At 53.1% G+C, this 18,856-nt stretch overlaps 1 long non-coding RNA gene across 3 annotated transcripts; it reads left to right on the forward strand.

Annotated features, from left to right (window-relative positions):
• The first annotated feature begins 2,152 nt into the window (after positions 1 to 2,152).
• LOC125170367 (uncharacterized) lies at positions 2,153 to 18,640 on the forward strand. Of its 3 annotated transcripts, none has more exons than XR_007154001.1 (5): positions 2,153 to 2,215; positions 15,073 to 15,128; positions 15,208 to 15,375; positions 15,463 to 15,596; positions 17,881 to 18,640. It is a non-coding gene; the product is annotated as an uncharacterized LOC125170367 (long non-coding RNA). The 3 variants fall into 3 exon arrangements; XR_007153999.1 differs by lacking the exon at positions 2,153 to 2,215 and adding an exon at positions 14,923 to 14,956; XR_007154000.1 differs by lacking the exon at positions 2,153 to 2,215 and adding an exon at positions 14,936 to 14,991.
• The last annotated feature ends 216 nt before the right edge of the window (positions 18,641 to 18,856 follow it).

Raw genomic sequence — 18,856 nt, forward strand, 5'->3', positions numbered from 1 at the left:
AGGCCCAGGGCAGTGCTGGTAGGAAGCTGGAGGGTATAATAGCCTTCTGTACCCAGAGGGGAGGGAACCCCAAGCTGGGGAGCAACAGAGGAGTGACCCAATGGAGCAGGATTAAGCTCCTGAGGCCTGGGCCTCCAAAAAAGGGGGTTGAGCAAGGCCTCCTGAAACTCCCATCAGAATAAGCCCAACACTTGAAAATTCACCCTTCAAACTACCACACAGGCTCCTACCACACAGCCCCCCCAGGGGCACAGGAGGCCCCCGGTGAAAGCAAGCTTTATTTGGCCACAGTCCCTGGCTTTCCTGGCCGTATCCCCAGAGAGCAAAGGCAGTGAAAGCGCACCCCTCCCTGTCCTGTCCCTAAGTCTCCTCACCTCCGAAGCCACCTTTCTGAGACCCTGAAACTGGGGTTCAAGAGCAATGTGCCAGGAACGCAGAAGGGGCTAGGTGGTAGCTGACCTTTAGTGCACGAAAGCCAAACCGAAGGCCTGCTCCCGGGCCGCGGAGCTGAAGCGTACCTCCAGGTTGTGGTACTGTTCCCGGCCTCCCCTTCCACAAGACCCGCGCCCACGACCATCTGTACCTGCCCCTCACAAAACCAGCTCCCTGTCTTCAGGCGGGTGCCTGGGGTTCACCGCTGTCCTCCTTGACTGTTCCCGCCACACCCCAGTCATTTTGCCTCCTCTTCTCAAGGCTTCCTATGTTCTGTTTACCTTGTGGCCCTCTCCCCGCAAGTAAAGAACTCTGCTAGCTGATTTCCTAGATGGCCCGATCCTGCTTTTCAGGTGGCTCTCTGGAAATATTTCTGTGAATAAGTCTCTCTCAGCCCCTACATATAAATATGTCTGTATAGAGATAGACTGGTCTGAGCCCCAATACACACACATCACGAGGTAATTACACCCTTATATACATACAGATATCTCTACAGAGTTATATTCACAAGTGTCTATAACTCTACAGAGAGATAGCAGCATGTACATATAGGACTATAATTACTTATGTCTATTTTTATAACTATGTAGTTATAAATAGAGATGCCTATATATAGTGATAATAATATAGAAATATCTCCACAGCCATATATGGCTCTGAGTGAATGTTCTAACTACTCTATATCACAATCAATAAGTATATATCTCCTGATACATAATTCTAACGATATACATTTATCTATATAGCTGCTCAGAGATATAAATCTGTCAGGATATCAAATGTCCATAAAACTGGATGGCTGTAAGAGAGCCGTATATTTTCTCATATATAAATCTACTTCTATAACTATTGTATATGCACGAATACAATGGAAATAATTATATTTTCCTCGAGCATAAATCTGTAAATACAAGCACAGCACATTTAGGTATGGTTAGAGATAGAGCAATATTTTCTAGACATCAGTGCCTCCAAACAGGGAGAGTTATAGTGGGGGTTATAAATAAACTCTCCAGATGTGAACAGATCAGTAGAACTAGATGTAAACACGGCTCTAAGCCGGCCTTCTTTTTCTTCTCCTTCAAGATATTCCTGAAGTGAGGTCACCCATGACAGGGTGCAGAGGAGTCTGGCCACTGATATTTGCACCTCCCCCCCCCCCCCCCCACCAAGGAGGGTTGGAGGTCGCTAGACTTTGGGGAAACCATACAGGAGTGGGTAGGGGGCAGCCCATAAGCCCCTGTTGTGTCGGTCCCCGGGTGGCTGAGCGCCTGGGCAAGTGGAGAGGCCTAGGGGAGAAAAACGGAGAGTCTGGCTTGAGTCACTTTGCCCCTTCTTAGGTCCCAAATCCTCGCACCAGGGAGGCCGGACCAGGCATCCGAGCCGAGAGGGCAGGAGGGGCGCGGAGGCTGGAGAGAAGGGGGCCGCGGGCCGGGCTGGGGAGGCCGAGACGGAGCAGGGTCGCCAGCAGGAGCCCGGCCCCGCTCGGCGCCCCCCGTCGCCCCGGGCCGCCTGGAACCCAAGATCCGGCCTCTCCCCGCTCGCCCTGCACTCAGCGCTTCCCCCGATTTCATTTTATTTTATTAGTATTTTGTCCGACTGGTTATCAGTATCCTCCGCCTCGCGTGGTGTTCAAATGCAAGGACGCCCCGGGTTCTCTTGCGAATCTTTGTGTGTGCACCGGTCTTAAAGAAGTGACTCAGTGGCAAGTGTAGTTCTCCGTCCCTTTCAGACCAGATGGGTCACCGGCTGTTGAAAAAGAATCAAAACCTCTGAAAAGGTTTGTGACTTAAATCTTTAAAAGTTCTCAACGCTTGTTTGTTATGGTCATTTTTTTTTCCTTTTCTTTCCTTTCTCTTTTAAAAAGTTGGCTAATATGCGTTTTTATATTTCCTCTTTGATTTTTTCTTTCCTTTTTGGGGGATACAATTGTTTTTAAAGGGGGGAGGGTGGTGGTGGTGGTGGTGGATTTCGTTAGACCCGAAACTGTGGGGCGGCTTTCTCTCTGGGCGAGCGCCGTATCCTTACACATGTGACTCCCCACCACACACAATAAATACATAGATAAGATTACCAGAAAATTGTACCTGGAGAAAACGAGGCAGATGTGGAAGGATCCGGGAGGGAGCGTGGTCTTCTCTTCTTTTATGGAAATCCGCAGGCTCCGAGACCGCGAGGGAAAATTCAGCGCGCCTCAACCCCTCCCTTCTTCTTCTCCTTTTTTGTTGTTGTTGCTGTTGTGGTGGTTGTTTTTGTTTGTTTGTTTGTTTGTTTGAAAAGCCCCTAGAAAGGGAACTTTCCCTGGGCCTACCGGAAACCGGCCTTGCTCTCCCCTCTCTCTTGCAGGCGGCCATAAATGTTTTTCTGCTTCTGTCCATACCCGGCGGCAGGTCCTCCCCCAGCACCTCTGCGGCCCGACTGGCCGGGACCCCTGGCTCTGGCCATCGCCTCATCCATCTCTGCCCCCTCGTCTGACCCTGTCCGCTTGCTCTTCTCTTTAAAACAGGGGCTCCAGAGACCCCAAAGCCACTAATCACCCCCATATGTGGGGTCCCTCCCCTGATCGCACAAAGCAAAAGCCAGAGTAAAAGAAGCAGGAAAGAGTGGCCTCCTGGCTCTCCCTCTCCTCCTCTGGCCAGAGGACCTTGTCTGGAGAGGGGGTTCCCAAACCCAGCCCCCCCGAGGGCATAGGAAGAAGCTAACTTCCTTCCTTCCTTCCTTCCTTCCTTCCTTCCTTCCTTCCATCCTTCCTTCCTCCCTCCCTCCCTTCCTTCCTTGTCTTCCCCTCAGATGCTGTGATCATGACTCCTTCCCCTGGCCCCTCCTCAAAATATCTCCTCTTGCATTTTATCGTTACCCTGCTAGGGAGGGACTGTTAACTACTGTTTTATTGTTATTTATTATTTATTGTTATTATGACTGTTGTTAGAGATTTGTTCACCGGGTTCAGGGGACAGCAGCCAGGCCCAGAGGGAGGCCTGCTTCTCACACATGCACTTGCGTGCACACACACACCTAGCACACTTCACACTCACAGGTATTATGCCCACAGATATCTGCGAGACGCAGGCCCCGGCCTGGGAGGCAGGAGTCCTCCTACCCCAGCACACAAACACCACACTGCCCACACATCCCAGCAGCATTCAGGGCAACCACCACCCGAGCCCCAGCCCCAGCCCCATGCCGAAACCCACAGACACCGAGCTTGTAAGGAAAGCAAAATACATAAGAACCCACTTGCAGAGATCCCTTCTCTCCCACAACCTGGAGGGGTGAGTCAGGCCTCTGTCTCTTTCCCCCAGTCTCTCTCTCTCTTTCTCTTTTTTTCTCCTTGTTTACAGCTTCAGAGAGCTCAAGGCCCATAAATCTTGAGGGGCCTACAGAGCGCAGAGCACATTTGTATGCATCGTTAGGACTCGCTAATACCTAAGCCCATTAACGAGCGTGTATGCGCGTGGTTTCCGGTGTGTATTAACTTATAGTTAAATTCTGGAGGAAAGGGCATTGTGAATTAACATATACCAAATCCATCACCAGCTTTTGTCATATCATATTAGTCAGCCATGGGTTTGGGGGAGCTGATTACCTCAGTCGGGGTGTACCCACCCTCCAAACTTTCTGGAGCAAGTCTAGGGGTGGGTTTAGGGGAAGGCAGGACACCCCTACCCCAGCCCTGGTCATTCAGATCCCTCAGGCCGGCGGCTGCACACCTGCGGGATGGTGGAGGGGCTGCGCACCAGTTCAGGAGGCCATCGGCGGCGGCGGCGGCGGCGGCGGAGGGTGGCGGGCGAGGGGGAGGCCCTGACGGTGGCGGGCCCAGATTGTGCTGGGGCCACGGGGCTGCTTGGCCCATGGCCGCTGGTCTGTCTGGTTTCCGCTTTCGGAGAGAGAGGAGAAAAAAGGCAAGTGGAGTCGCTAAACTTTAATTAAACCGGAGAGAAGACGGTGGGGGGAGGAAAAAAAATAAAAAACGATCTGAGGAGGAGGAGGAGGAGGCCGAAGGCCAAGGAAAGGAAGCGAGGCGGGGCAGGCTCGGAAGCCTGGCGATCTCTGCAAGGAGCTGAAGGCTGGGCTTTCCCCCCACCCCACCTACCCCGCCCTCACCGTGGTTAATTCTAGCCCTCTTAAAAACAGATAAATACCTGAAATTAAAACAATAGAATTTTTAAGGGAAAGGGGGAAAAAAGGAAAAGAAAGACAAGGTAACGAAAAAGAAAATCCTTTCTAATTATGGCCAGGTGTTCTTGGTTCCAATGCTTCAGATCCTATTGGAACCCCAAGGATCTGTATAATTGGGCCCGTATAGACAGAGATGAAAGATGCCAGTTCTAGAGAGAAAAGGGGGAGTGGAAGGTCCATCTCTTGGGGTCCTGTAGAAAATGCCATAGACAAGCTAAATTATTGTGTCCGTGTGGATCCAGTTGCCTATTTAAATACAGCAAGCGGGGCGGGGTGGGGGCGCCGGCCGAGCGGCCGAGCAGCGAGCGGGCGGCGGGAGAGAGAATGTCCCCCCCCCCCCCCCCCCCTCCTGCGCGCGCGAGAGCAGCTCGGGGCCTCCGGGCGAGGCTCGCGCGGGCTGGGCCGGGCAGGCCGGGGGCCGAGGCCGGGGCCCGGGGCCGGGGGAGGGGAGGCGGGGGCGGGCCCTCCCCGGGCGCTGTGAACTTTAGCTGGGCCGCCGCCTGTCAGCCCCAGAAAGCGTTAAAGGTGCAGCAGCCCGCGCCAGCCTCCGCAGCCGCCTTTGTACGCGTGATTTATGACTTCAATCTTGGTTCACCGAGAGTTCACACGGCTTTCGCTGCTGTTGAAGGTTAAAAGATGGTCTTCGCTTGACAAGTGGGACTATTGAAAATTCCTTCTTCTTCTTTTTTTTTTTTTTTTTTTTTTAAAGAAGCGAAGAGCGGAGGCTCAGAAGAGAGAAAATTTGGGGGGAGGGGACAGGAGTTGCAGGTGGGGAAAAAATGGTAGATCAGGAAAGTTTGTTCCCCTACTTTAGGATTTTTTCGTAGCTAAGATTTTGGAGTACGTTGGGGAGGCGGGTAGAGAATAGGAGGAGCTAGGGAAGGGATTTAATGATCTCTGGAGGCCAAAGGAGTGGCATTTTAAGAGAACGCAAGTCGTGCTTCCACAATTAATTATCTGGATAATTTGGATCACGCCTAACTGATCCCTCTCTTGAGACCAAAAGTGGGGCCAGGGAAGGAGCTTGAAGTGAAGGGTGGATGTGTGGTCCCCATGGCAGTGGGTGCCCCCTGGGTGTGCCGCGCTGACCATCCACCTAGGCCAGAAGCAGATTTTCAAGCACATCCTCGCACCCACAGGTTTGGAAAAGAGTGCTTTAGGTCCGCTTGTGCCAACTCCCTTCATCCTGAGATGTAGCCTCACATGCAGATTTGGTGCAACTGCTGAGGCTGATGGGAAAATCATAGAATTGGGATTGAAAATTCTTTCTAATGCCAGATCCTCTTGGCCACTGGCCACTTGCTCCTTCTTCCTTCTAGAATATTGAAGAAGGTGGTTCCACAGCAGAGATGGTGGTCAGGGGTCTCCTAATGGCCAGAAGATAATAAGGCCCCTTTGTGGTCTAAGGCATTGAATTTGGGGAGAAACAGGAATCTCTCCTTTTCATATTCCCTGAGAGAGAGGAGATCTGGAGCTGGGAGGGTCTGAGTAGCTCTTTGAGCTTCCTTTAAGAGATTTAAAAAATGGGAACGTGGGATTATGGGTGTTGGAGAGGAGAGCAGCAGGGAGCTGGGTCTGGGGGTGGGTATGCCTCCTTGGCCCTGTTTAGGCCCCACCACCAAGACATCCCATGTAGATGTCTTCTCAGTAGGTCAGCGTCAGCCCCTCGAACCCAGACCCTGGAGCCAACAGCATCCACACTAGAAGGGGTACCCCCTGTTTCTCTTCCCACCTAGAACTGGAAGACCTTCCACCACCATGAGGCCTCCTAGACAATCCTCATGAGAAGGGAGGAGAGAGAGGGAGAAGAGACACCCATCTTTGTATAAAAAGCAGAACAGGCAGCAGGGGCCAGAGAGACCACAGAAATCCAAGGTCTAGGTTCTGAGGTCCCTTTGGCAGGGTAGAATGGGGAGGAAGAGTGGCCCTGTGTTTAGAAGCATGGGGGGCGGGTAATAGCCGTAAGGGGGAACCCACCAAGGAGCTCATGAATCTCTTCCACGTTCCGGTTGGGAAGCAGAGGAATGATCTTCAGGGCCTCTAGAAGTAATGGCCGCAATGCAGTCCCCTTCCCACCCCCTCCAACTGAATTCCTCCCTGGGAAATAATTTCAGCGGGCTTGTGCTTATCTGCAAGTCTGGAATAATTATGAATTATTAATTCATAATTAAGACCGTTGATTGTGGCCGTTGCTCTCCAGTGGGCTCATTTGTTTCCTTCTCCTCTGTGAAGCACAGGGCACCCTCTGTTAGCCCCTGCCCTCAGAACAAGCAAACTGAGGCCTGGTCCTCTGGAAGGCAGCCCTTGAACTTGGCCCCTGTGTGGAACGGTTGCCGCATTACCAGTCAGGTCATGTTTGCACCTCACAGAGTGTTTGCGCTCCATTAACCACCACCCACTAACTTCAGATTTCAAAGCGCTTTGTAGGCCTGGCTCCTAGAAAGGTGGAGTGGAGACTGTGAGTGAGACTCCAACGAGAGAAGCAGGTTGGCCGAGCTGTGTGTGGAGACAGGGGGTAAGGCCTGGTGGCAAAGGACACCCAGGTGCGACAGTCCACGTGATCTGGGATCAAGGGTGGGCCTCCTGCCTCCCCTGCCCTAGGACAAGCTGGTCTCCCCTCAGCCCTCCAGAGACCCCTGAATACTGGCCCCTCCTTTTCCTGGCCTCCCTTTCCTCCTACCCCACTCCCTTGAGGCGGCAAAGGCTTCAAGATACACCATGCTCTTGGATGTTTGGGGGTAGGGAGTGGGATCTGCCCGTTGTTTCACATCTGTAAGGGCCTAGAGAGGGAGAAAATTGTCTCCAGTGAGATAATTTCCATCCGAATCCCTGCCTGCAGCTCACCTCCCCCTGCACGGAGACATTTTCTTCATCCCCTCTTCCCTCCTTCCCTGCCCTCTGAGAATGCTGACCGGGATAGGGGTGGTGGAGGGGGGGTGGAGGCAGAGGCAGTTCCCAGAGTTGCATCTAGAGAAAGGCAGAAGGTAGAAAATGAAGGAGGGGGTTCAAACCTCCTATTTCCTGAGAGTTTTAACCTCTGTTCCTCAAACCCAGATCCGCACCCCAATCCAGGGCCTTCCCTTCTCCTTCCCCCAACTCTGCCTCATGGAGGCAATGCCTCCCTCACGCTGTGACTGCCCTGAGAACTTTACTCTGAGAACACCGCCACCTTTCACAGGACGTGTGGGGACCCAGCCCCTGTGACTCGCTCAGTGCCCGCCTGGTCCAGAGGGGACCTGTGGCCCGGCCAGCACATGGCCATTTCATGTCCCAGTGGAGCAGGCCGTGGAGACATCTCAGCTGCCATCCCAGACCTCAGCTGCTCTTTCCCCAAGTCACTCCAGCACCCTCGGTCTCCCCCAAGCCAGGAGGCAGGTAGGAAGCCCCTCTGGAGAGTCCCCAGGAGTTGGCGAGCATATTTTAATTTACTGTCTGATGGCAAATAAAGAGACCTTGGGAAAAAGGAAAGGAGCGACTGCGCCCAGGCGCCCTCCCCACCCGCCCCTCCTCTGGACATTGGCTTTCTCGATGAAACAGTGCGCTGTTGTTCTTGGACAACCATTCCCCACCATCTCCGTTCGAAGGGTTTGAGTTTCACCCTCCGTTCACCCCCATTAATCACCCCGGCCGCTAAACATCACCCAGCCCCCTCTGGCCCTTTCTCTTCTTCTTGCCCTTAGTATTCATGGCGGGCATTCCTCACTGCTGCGTGCCTCACAAAGACCCCTCCTCTGACACAAGGTCCCTCCCCCTCTCCAGCTACCCGGTCCTGGTCCTCGGTGGGCACAACTCACCTTTCCCAGCGTTCTGATTGCCGGCTCCTGCTCCTGAACCCCTTCCCCCGCTCCTGAACCCCTTCCCCCCCGGCTTTCTCCACCACCACTGCCCCCTTCCCTCGCCACACCTTCTTCCTCTTGGTACCTCCGGTCATCGGTCATCCCCACACACCCCGGCCCCTCCCCCCACAGCCCTCTTTTCTCTGAGCTCCATCCACATGCCCCCTTCTTGTCTCCCTTGCCTTTCCCCTCCCCAAGATGATCCCCAGGCCCTTTCCATACTAGCTTTGAAGCCCTTCCAGCCCGGAGAATCTGGGAGAATCTGTAACAGTGGTTACAGCACAGGCTCTGAGTTCAAATCCCAGAGCTGTCACTTGCCAGTTTGTAGAACCCGAGGCAGATTCCTTCACCTCCCTGAGCCCTCCATAAAATGGACATACCCACTGACCTCACAGAGTTGTGTAGATCCGATTAAATTTTATTTGCATAGATCCGAGCATTCAGCAGGGGCTTGATAAATGGTAGTTATTAATATTAGAAGCTTCTGGTAAGGGGAATAAAGGATGCTCTTCAGATTCCAATAAAAGTGAAGGGATTGTCCCCTCCACCACCTGAAAGGGAGTGATAAAAATTACATAGTCACACAGAGGAGCAGGGCCCCCTCACCAGGGAGCCATACTCTCCTGTTAGCCCCGGAGGGTCTCATCCGTTGCCGCACGTTGGAACCCACTGGGGAGCTTTAAAAAATCCTGATGCCCGGGTCCCCCCCATCCAGGGATTCTGATTTGGTTGGCCTGGAGTAGTGCCTAAGCATCTGGTTGGAAAACTCTTCTGGTGATGCTAATGTGCAGCCTGGGGTTGAGGTATGGGCCCTAGGAGGTGATATGGGAGGCGAGAGGCTGCCAGCTGAGAGCTCTTCCAAGTGTGGGCATTTTCGCAGCCTCAGCCCTCATTGCCTCATTGGGAGAGGGTGCCACTTAGCATTGGCTTCTCTGGACACTTCAGAATTTTAGAGACTCTCATCTTTTTCATTTCCTACCATCACTAGGGTTTTGAAAGGGGCCTCCCCAAGAGGAAACGGGAATGGACAGATTGACCTCGGAGAGGCCCCTCTCTCCTCAAAAAAGCATCCGGTCCCAGACCACCAGTGACAGAGGCAGAGGCAGCCAGTAGGAGAATTTGTAGTTACATAGTAAATGGAATTTCTACCTGGTTGCTACAATAATAGGCCAAGCAATTAGGATACAAGTTTCCAGGATCTTTTCCTATATTTCCAAAAAGATAAATCACCCCCAGGAACAGAATCTGCATATTGTAATTAACTGATAAATATTTCATGCCTGATTCAAACTTTCTCCTCTTCTATTTAATGGCCACAAACTTGAGCACAGAGGAATCAGGGGAGTGAGGAGAGGGAGGGAAGGGAGGCTCCACTTTGGCTTTGGGGGAGGGAGAACCTGTCTCAGCTGCCTCGTTGTTGACTTTCCTCCTGTTCCTTTAAGGAAACATTGCTCACCTGGGGAAAATTGGGTTGCAGGTGGTAGAGGGTGTGCCCCCCCCCCCCGACCTCCCCCAGGGAAGGCCAGTTTCTGGTGACCCCCCGGGGCACTGGGGGTGGCAGGCTTGGGAGTCCAAGGGCCCACTGTTTGAATACAAGCACCACTTTGCCATTTATTAACCGGTTGGCTTTAAGCCATTTACTTAATTTATCTGAAACTCAGTTTCTTCATCTGTGAAACAGGCGTAGCAATCTTTTCCTTGTAGGACTGCCTGTGCCCAGCACGTTCTCTAATACATGCTATTATTATCAGCAGGAACAACTTATAATAAACAGTCACCTCCCCCCAGCACTGTACCCATTCCTTTGCCCTACTCCATCCACCCCAGTGTTGAAGGCACTTAAGCAATTAAATGTTTACCCTGAATGCAGCAAATACGTATCTCATTTAATCAACAGAACAACCCTATGAAAGGAGCGTGTTATTATCCCTATTTATTGTTTGTGTTGTGCAAATGAGGGAGCTGGGGCTTGTAGAACTTTCTGTCTCACCCAGCTAAGTGGAGAAGAGCACAGACTGTGTGGTTTTACATTGGGGCTCTGCTGTTCAATGAATAGCTGTGGACGCAGCATAAGCTCCTGAAATTAACCGAAGTCTCAGTTTCTACATCTGTGAATTGGAAACATTCATGGTACCTCCCTGGAAGGTCATTGGGAGAGATGCATGTACAGGGCCCAGCTCAGTACTGGCATACAGTAGGCGCCCAGTAAATACTAGCCGGCATCTCCAACATCACCATTGTCATCACCATCACCATCACCATTATACCACCAATGGCATTCCTGGTGTCTCCTGCTCTTTGGTGGTGTTGGGAGGTTAAGTGTGTGTGTGAGGGTTCTCCACAGGCCACAGAGCAACTCTCTCATTAACTTCCCCCACCCCCCACGCACACTTCAGTACCCAGGACTTGGGAAAAAGGACACTAAACAGATTATGACTCCATTTCGGGAATTAAATCAAAACTCAAGACTAACTCAATTTGGTTCCTGACGAGAGAGAAAGGTTAAAAGGGAGTGAGGAGGCGTCTGGGTGTGCTCTCAGAATTGTAATTGGTTCTGGATCCTTGCCCCGGGCCCCTCTGCAGGGCCAGCCCCCCCCCCCCCCGCTCCCCCCCCATGGGGATCCCTTGGGTTGAAGGAGTGGAAGAGCCTTAGAACTCTGTGTCACCCGGAAGCGGGTGAGGGGGCTGGGAAATCGTCTGAGAACATTTCCCCAAGAAGGATTCTCTCCTCACAGCCCTGAGTCAGCCTAGCCCTGGATTGAAGGGGATCCCAAGACAGGATAAGGAATGAGGTTTAGGTGACTGGGCGGGTCTCAGTGGAGTGGAGGAAGGGTCCTGCTCCAGGCAGCCACCTCCCTGGAGAAATGTTGCGCTGCTGTGCTTCTCTTTAAACACACGTTAGCAACGCTGACTGCCATCTCTTACTTTCAGGTATACTTATTAGACACCCCAAAACATTATATGACATGCGGACGTGCATAAACATATGTTCTGTGTGTGGATATCCACCCAGCTCTCATTCCGAGCAGTACATTAGCCTGTATTCTTCTGAGCACTGTGAACTAAAAGTGAAAATCAATTTCAGCTTAAGGGAGACGGTAATTTCCCCCCGTGTTTTCTCCTTGGCTGTTAACACTCTCCATCCAGGCTTGGAAAGACCATTATTTCCTATTATACAGAAGGGGAAACTGAGGCTGGAGACAGATGAGTGAGTGGCTTGTTCAGAATCACAGTTGCAGCGTAGGACCCAAGGATGATTTCAAAACAGAAACCGAGGTCTCCGCGGGAGAGAGGGCAGGGAGAGACCCCATCTCAGCCCTGACCCGGAGGCCGCAGGCCTCTCCAAAGCCAGGTGGGTTGGGGGCCCCGCGCCTTGGAGGAGGGACTCCCGGGCTAGCCAAACAGCCGGCCTCGGGCGAGAGCGTCGCCAGCGCGTCCTCATTCCGCGATTACTGTCAGGGGACCATCCATCAGCGCCGCCCGGGACGCTCAGCCCAGACTGCCCGCCGCCCGCCGGGGTCTCTCCAGATCGCATTAGCGAGGGGAGAGGGCGCGCTTTGGCACCACTGCGGGGAGGGGGACCTGGGCAGGCCCCAAGGCTGCTCTGGGACCCCCCTCCTCCCAGCTCCCGCCCTGCAGCCTAAGGGCGCTGAAGGGGGTGCTAGAACCAGCGAGGGGCAGGGAGGGGAGCCCCAATACGGAGGCTCCGGGGAGGGGGCCGGGGCATGCTGGGAGGAATGGCCAGAAGCAGAAGAGAAACACCTGTAAAGGGCGAAACAGGAGCAAGTTGGCTGGCCCGGGTGGGGGGGAGGCACTGAGCAGGGGTGCAGAGAATGGGAGAGAATTCGTGGGAGAGAAGGGTTTTACTGGGGGGGGGGGGGGAGAATTTGGAAAAAAGAAGAGAGCAATCAAACAGGTTGCTGGGAACCTTAGGGATAAGCTAGGGCAGCCCCCTCACATTACACATGGAGAAACTGAGGCTCAAATGGGGGGAGCCAGTATCCAAGGCCGACTCCAGCTGCTGGCTGGCCTAGCTTTTGGCCCCCAGGCTCATTTATTCAGTCAACACATGAGTTTTGAGTGTCTGCATTGTGCTGGGCCCCGGGGCTGCCTAAAGGATGCAGGACCAGCTCCTGCCTTCCAGAAGCTGCAGTCTGACCTGGGCAGGGGGAAGGGGCCTGACCACCCAGAGGAGCTCCCTCACCTGCAGCCAGGAGGGGTTCTAGGAGCCCCACCTCTTCTGGCCTTTCCACCCCCCTTGCCCTCTGCTGCTCTGCATCCATTCTCATGGCCTGTGGCAGCTCCATAGAGGAACCCCTTCCTTCATGCTCCATGGGGCTCCCCAGGAGCTGAGACAGGTGCTTGGAAGTTTGGCCAACTTCTTTTGCCTCCCGTGGTCCACAGACTAGACCTGAAAGCAAGACCCTTATTCCTTGCTCAGTTAGTCTTCTGGGGATGGGCGACATCCCACAGTGACCGTGAGATCAAAGCAGGCTGTGGTAGGCAGGACTGAGGAACTTGTCCATGAAGCACTTCCGGGTTCCACAGTCTGGAATCATTTTTTGCTGGGACTCTAAAGCAGCTGTCCTTTCCTGAGGGCGGGGCTGGCAGCATCTTCCAGGGAAGGACTTGCCCTCCTCAGTCAGATTCTCCAGTGCCCGGTGTGAGGCTTTGTGCAGTTTGAGAGAACCTGGTCCCTGTCCGTGGGGTTTGTGCTCTAGACACAGATGAGCTGACATGTCCCTGGCTTCCCCATAGTCCCTGCGACATCATGGCATCCCCAAATCCTTTGCAGGCTCAGGTCATCTCCTTCCTCCTGCCTCCGGGGGACCTGAGTGGTTCCATCGAACCCCTCACGAAACCTCTCTCCTCAAGCCTGTTCCCAACAAACAGGATATGTCTCCCTCCTTCCCCATTGTCCAGCATCATCGCTTTGACTTGACTTGGGATTTTGTCGTGACCAAGGCCGAAGCGGCACACCTTTTCCACAAACATCCCTCCCTCCAAGTCATACTCACCCAATCTTCAATGGCCAGGCAGCGAGTGGGGACAATCTCTCTCCAAGAGCTCTGGAAACTTCTCTTTCCTCTATCTGAAACAAGCTCTCTTTTATGCTCTGAGGTTGTGGTGGTTGTTTGACAGAAGGGACCAGCTTTCATCCACAGCCCAGGTTAGATTTAGAGGGAGGCATATGTGAGAGTTTCCAGTCTAGAATCTTTGCCTCTGTGCCAGTCCCCAAGGCGGTGTGAGGCTCAGGAAGGGAGAGAAATGAGCAGAGGAGGACATGAGCAGATTATCAGGGATGGGGCCCCCAGAGGGCAAGAGCGGTGGACACTCTTCAAGTTCCAGACCAAAGACCCACAGGCGAATTTCAGCATTATTCCTTACTGCAGGCAAAGTGAGGCCCTCGGGATCTAGTCCAGTGGAAACGCCTGGGAAAAAGGCTATTGCTGCAGCCCCTGACACTTTCTCCAGAGGAGGGTGTCAGGAGCGGTGTTGGAAGCTGAGAGGTTGGGCATAGACTGAAGAAATTCGTCCAGGGTCATGTAGACGAGGACGTAGAGCGTCCAGCCCAGCAAAGCATCCAAGGAAGGAGGCCTTGGCAATAACTCTCTGTGTCTCTGTACTAATTCCACACATATTGTCTCGCGTGATCCTCGGTACTGGGTTCAGCGCCTGGCACAGAATACACGCTTGTTGTACAAATGGATGAATGAGGAGCCGTGGGAGGAAGGTCACGCTCCGCGCTTATAGATGAAGAAACAGAGGCACAGAAAGGTTAAATGACTGGCTCCGGGTCACGTGTCTTGTCACGGGCAGGGCTGAATTGCAGTGGAGAGCCACTTTGGTGGTCGGGAGAGGTGGAGAGGAGGGAGGCAGGAAGGGAAGGAATAAACTATCAGATGCACATGGAGGGGAGTGGGGCACAGAGGAGAGCTCCGTAAACACGCAACACTCTGAGAAAGATGGCATTTAAGACCATGCACCTTTTCAGATGCCTCTTTGTGGGGAGGGGGTGGTGGCGCCTGGGTGGCTCAGTAGGTTAAGCGTTGGACTTTGGCTCAGGTCATGATCTTGCTGTTTGTGAGTTTGAGCCCTGGGTCGGGCTCTGTGCTGACAGCTCAGAGCCTGGAGCCTGCTTTGGATTCTGTGTCTGCCTCTCTCTCTGCCCCTGCCCTGCCTGCATTCTGTCTGTCTCTTTCTCTCTCAAAAATCAATAAACGTTAAAAAAAAATCTTTAAAAAAAGGATGCCTCTTTGAAGGCTGATCTGTAGCATATGCACAGCCTTGCAAACAACATGGACAGGTCAAGGGGGAGAACAGACCACTGAAGACCAAGAGAGAAAGCTGACCCTGTCAACTTTCCAGAGTCTGGACACCTGGCCACAGGCCTTTGCTAGCCCCTAAATGCTGTGTGACATCAGACCAGCTACACCCCTCTCTGGCCCTCTAGAGAACAGAGATACCAGATGAGGAGGAGGGTGCAGAGGGGACGGAAGGGCCAGGTCAGCGTCCTCAGCGTCGCCATCGCAGGCATTAGGTTCCTGCTTCCCTGGATCTGTTCTTTGTTGCTGCTGTGGTTGTTTTGTCCCGTTTTAATTATTTTATGTCTTTTGAATAGGAAATACATGTACGTGGTTGAAAACTCAAAAGGCACCAAAAGTGATACGGTGACAAGTAAGTCTCCCTCCCAGGCCACCCGGGTCCTGTCTCCATTATTACCACACCAACCACTATCTTGTATCCGTCTCCAAAGATACTTTCTACCTCGCCTGGCTTGTCCCCTGAAGTCACCGCAAAGCTGAGCTGAGCACTGGGGATTTGAGGAGAAGTGCTAAAGGCCCGCATGAGGACCGGTGGGGTCTGGGGCACCAAATGCTGTCAGTCTCCCCTCCCACGCCCTAGGAGCTTGGAAGCCTTGCAGGTGACAGGGAGGGGTGGGGCCGGGCAGAGGCAGAAGCTGCTCAAGGGCCTGGCCTTCCACCCTGCCATCCCATGGTCTCTCTCACAGGCCTGCAGGGCCCTCGGCATCAGCCTAGCCTGCTCGGGATTCCCAGCGCACAAGGCTCCACACCTTCCCTCTACCACCTGTTACACGGTTGGCAAGTCTTTCTTGATGCCTCGCTCCACTTCCTTCTACTCCAGGTGCAGCCCGGGACCTTTTATTTTGTCCTGTGTGTGGGGGGGGGGGGGGGGAGAGGATCCTCCTCTTGGAGATGGTGACTTGGTTCCCTCCCCCGCCCCACGTACGCAATCAGCCACCCTCTCCCCACTTTGAAGGCCTCTGAACTCCTGGCCCAGCCGTTACTGCCAACCACGTCATGCTTGCTTGGCACATCCCTTCGGTATTATTAGCCCAAATTACACTTTGGCCGTGGAGATGAGGAAATCCCAACCTAAAGCCAAGTCTTCCAGCAGGGGGTAAATCCAGGCCAGTCCCTTTGGCAACTGAATCTCTCCTTTTTGGGCGATGCGCTGGCCCAATCTTGCACCATACCCATCACCTTGACTCCCAGATCCTCACACATGGCCCGTAGTGAGATAAGGCCCAAGTTAACCTCACACCTGGGATGGCCTCCCCCTGTCTTCCTCTCCAAACCCTCCCCTGGTTAACCTCATCCTTCATATTTACTCACTAAGCAATTATTGAGCACTATTCCAGGTCCTTGGGATGCATCAGTGAACAAAACAGAGAAAGACCCCTGCCTCTGTGGAGCTTACATTTTAGCAGAAGAGACAGATAATACACAATATATTTATTAAATAGGTAAACCATATTGTATATTAGAAGGTGATAGGGGTATAGAAAAAAAAACAGATCAGGGTCGGGACGCCGGGCGGGGGCGGGGGGCGGCTCAGTTGGCTAAGCATCCGACTTCAGCTCAGGTCATGATCTTGCTGTCTGTGGGTTCGAGCCCTGCATCGGGGTCTGTGCTGATAGCTCAGAGCCTGGAGTCTGCTTCAGATTCTGTATCTCCCTCTCTCTCTGCCCCTCCCCCACTCATGCTCTGTCACTCTGTCTCCCAAAAATAAATAAATGTTAAAAGAAAAAACAGGGGCGCCTGGGTGGCTCAGTCGGTTGAGCTTCCGACTTCGGCCCAGGTCATGATCTCGCGGTCCGTGGGTTCGAGCCCCGCATTGGGCTCTGTGCTGACAGCTTGGAGCCCGGAGCCTGTTTCAGATTCTGTGTCTCCCTCTTTCTCTGACCCTCCCCTGTTCATGCTCTGTCTCTCTCTGTCTCAAAAATAAACAAACATTAAAAAAAATAATAAAAAAAATAAAAGAAAAAACAAAAAAAACAGATCAGGGGAAGCGGGATCAGGGTGGTGGAGAAGTCCAGGTCCAGGGGCACCTGGGTAGCTCAGTGGTTTAGGCGTCCAACTTCAGCTCAGGTCACGATCTCACCGGTCGAGAGTTCAGTTCGAGAGTTCAAGCCCCACATCTGGCTCTCTGCTGTCAGCACAAAGCCCACTTCAGATCCTCTGTCCCCCTCTCTCCCTGCCCCTCCCCCGTTTGCATTCTCCCCCTCCACCAGCACCCCCCACCACCACCACCCAGCTTGCACTCTCGAGCATGCCCTCTCTCTCTCAAAAATAAATAAACATTAGGAGCACCTGGGTGGCTCAGTCAGTTAAGCTTAGGACTTCAGCTCAGGTCATGATCTTGCAGTTCATGGGTTTAAGCCCCAGGTCGGGTTCTGTGCTGACAGCTCAGAGCCTAGAGCCTGCTTCAGATTCTGTGTCTCTATCTCTCTCTGCCCTTCCCCTGTTCTCACTCTGTGTGTGTGTCTCTCTCTCCCTCTCAAAAATAAACATTAAAAAATTTTTAATAAATATTTAAAAAAACAGGATGGTAGAGAGGTCTGCAAGTTCAAATATGGAGTCAGCGGGGGTCTCATTGAGAATATAGTATTAGAACAAAGACTTAGAGGTGAAGGGGTAAGTAAGGCCCACAGATATTATAAATAAGGGTGTTCCAAGCACAGGGAGCAGGTGGTGCAAAGGCCCTAGGGCAGGTGCGTGCCTGGCAAGTGTGTGGAGCCTGGAGGCCAGAGTAGCTGGAAGGGTGTGAGCAAGGACAGCGGGGGAGGATGACAGCGGCACTGAGGGGCGAGATGATGATGCAGGGCCTTGAACACTGTCTTAAGGACTTTGATCTTCATTCACTCTTAGGGAAGCAGGGAGGAAAGACATGCTGTGCCAAGTTCTAAATGGTCCTTCTGCCTTTTGTACTGGGAATGGTTTGCATAGGGCAAGAGAAGATACAGGGGGCTTGTGGCAAGGTTACTGCACTAGTCCACGTGAGAGGCAAGTGGCTCAGACCAGGTGGCAGCAGTGCACGCGGTGACAAGGGTTCTGGATTTGGTGACCGTTTTCTCTGCCTCGGCTTCCGTCCTTTTGCTCTGTTCACTTTGTCTCTTTTTTTCCAGGTTGTGTGTTTTCTCTTTCCTGGACGACTGAGAGCTTTCTGAGGGCGGGGCTCAATTCCTGCCCCAGGATCTGCCCCGGCACCTGGGGCAGCACCCGTTCAAGGGCAGATGGCCCAGTGCTGCCTAGGAACAGGCTGACAAGCTGGGCAGCCTGGCAGTCCTCCCCCGGTCTCAGGCTCCCTGAGCCGAGGGGAGGAAGGAGGCTGCTGTCTTTAAAGACGACGTGATGGACAGTTATTGAAGGCGCTCAGCTGGGGCTCTACTCTAGTCTTAATCTGAGCCGCCCTCAAGGAAATCATAACCAGCTCTTAAAAACATGTTAAGACCAAAGCTGGTGTGTGTGTTTGAGCAGAGCTTCAGACAGCTACTTAACACTGGGGGCCTCCAGGCCTTTGATTCCTCTACCCCTCGCTTTGCCCTCTCCCCCCATCTGGCTGGTGTTTATCGGCCAAGACGTTGTTTAAATCACACTCGCTTCCTATAAACATTTCACTTGAAATGCCATCCGCTGCTCCAGAAATTCATCTATCACCAGCTCGGGGGTGTACTTGAGAAGCCTCGGGGCGATGACTCCCCATTCTCTCTCTCCTGTCCCCCCATCATCCCTCCTCCCCTGACCCATATGCTCAGGTTTCACACTGTAAGAACAACTTCCCCTCCGTGTAACAGGGCACTTAGTGCCAGGATTATTTATAACAGCTGAGGTGGCAACAGGCTGTGGGGAGCGGCCCGGCCCGTGGATGCCTCCGCTTGCAAAGCTCAATAAATGGACCTGGCACACTGTTTGCCACCTGATGTCTCGGCCTCTTGTGTGTTTCCTTCCTGCTTCAGGGGGACATGGCGTTTGGGGAACAGGGGTCTGGATCAGGCCAAGTCTGTCCTCGGAGTTTAAGGGCTTTATACGCTGGGCACCTCTATTCCCTGTGTCTCATTTCTGGCCACGCACTCCGTCTTGGAAAAAAAGAGCAGCTTGTGG

The sequence above is a fragment of the Prionailurus viverrinus genome, chromosome B4, assembly GCF_022837055.1.
Source record: "Prionailurus viverrinus isolate Anna chromosome B4, UM_Priviv_1.0, whole genome shotgun sequence".
Taxonomy (NCBI): domain Eukaryota; kingdom Metazoa; phylum Chordata; class Mammalia; order Carnivora; family Felidae; genus Prionailurus; species Prionailurus viverrinus.